This window comes from Pteropus vampyrus, unplaced genomic scaffold, assembly GCF_000151845.1.
Source record: "Pteropus vampyrus isolate Shadow unplaced genomic scaffold, Pvam_2.0 Scaffold160, whole genome shotgun sequence".
In the NCBI taxonomy this organism is placed as follows: domain Eukaryota; kingdom Metazoa; phylum Chordata; class Mammalia; order Chiroptera; family Pteropodidae; genus Pteropus; species Pteropus vampyrus.
In genome coordinates this window covers 981506-983258 of record NW_011888941.1, presented here as the reverse complement: position 1 = coordinate 983258, position 1753 = coordinate 981506, and positions in this window count along the sequence as shown.

Sequence of the window (1753 nt, the reverse complement as noted above, 5' to 3'; positions counted from 1 at the left end):
TCATAAATCTCATAATATATAATATAACATGTAATGCATATTATTATATATGATAATATCTATAGTTGCTAATATAACAAATCAAATATATGTTCATGGAAAATACAAAGAAGAAATCAAAATTACCTACCTGCTCCATGTTGACAAATGTTTGAGAAGAGCTTACTTCTAAAATTATAGTCTATCTGCCCAGCTCAGCCTCTGCTAAGGAGTTTGTCACATTTGGTCTCAGCCCTGAAGAGGAACTGAGAGGATTAGGCTCTGGTCTTTGAAAAGCCCCTTTCCTCCAACAAAGAGGACCTAGAAATCCCCACTGCGCCATTTCACAGTGAGCTTGCCAGCAGTAGCAATTCCCCAAGCATGCACTTGTCAGGCTGCAGCCCTGCAAGACTTCATTCTTCACCAGACCATCAGAATCAGGGCCGTCCTGACTGCCTCAGACTGAACTCCACCACACCTATTAGGCCAAGGAGTCGGAGTCTCTCCCTTCTCCAGTGTCGGGTCCTAGTTCTCAGACATCTATTAAGCACTAAGCCAGGTGCTCACTTATAGAAGATAGAGTGGCAAGAAGACATTTTGAAGCTGCCTATCCCTTTTGCAGATCAGATACTTTGTGAATTAAATCACTGGTAGATTGAATTTAGTTTGCCCTCCACTCCTCTGGCTAGTGATGTTGGACTCCTTCACTACCTTCACAGTCATTCCCCTGACATTAGCTCCAGCTAAACCCTGTGTTCCTTCTTGATAGGGGTTTGAGGGCACTTGATGAATACATATAAAACATATGCCAGCTCTTGATGAATACATATAAAATATATGCTATTGACCAAGATATACAATCAACTGTAACAGTAAATCTGAATTGGAGGGGAAAAAGCAGAACCATTTACATCCTTCTTTGAGCATACTGTTGGAATCATGAGACCCTGATTTACCCTCCTGATTATATGAACAAGGTAAGCCTGAGTTTGCTATATAAAAAGGGAGGAAGAATAGGGATAAAAGGGAGGGGACAGAGGGAGATAAGGAGTGGCCCACTCTGACAGAATTTTAGAGCAATAATTCTATCTCCCCAATAAGGTGCTGCTTGAAAGTTAGACCCCACCCAGTCTTATCAGTAATAGAAGCCCCCTCAGGGAAACAGGAAGAAAGGAGAATGAGGTACTTCCTCATATTCCTCAACTGTTAGTTCTCTTTACTCTTTGAACTTTGCCCTCAAGCCTGTGACATAGTTGGGTGTGACTATCCTCTTTGGCAGAAGTGATGAGTGATTGATAGGAAAAGTCCTGCTTTCATACTTAGAGGCTGTTCTTTAGAAAAGCATCAACCTTCTCTGTTCCCAGGAGAGAAAATTTCAGTTTTGGTCCCCAGATGGCTCTGCAATGGGTCAGCACAAGACCTGGAATACATTTCTGCAACTGAGTGTGAAAATTATGGCTTAATCTTCCTCTAGTCTAAAGTTATGCCCAGATGAAATATCCATAGAGACCAATATAAATTGAACAATAAATCCAAATGACAGTATCAGCAACAAAAAAGTCTCTAATTTAAATTGTCCTTCATTATTAAAAGCTCAAAGAAAACTTGAAGTCCTGGGTTAATTCATTTTGAATTAAAGACCAAAAATCGAAATCATTTTCTACTTTACTTTCTCATTCTGGTTCTCAGCCAGAGGAGCCCTGGATCCCTTTAACACTGGTTTGTTCCTTTTCTCCTAGAAACCCCTCCAAAGTTTATTTCACATAATCATATC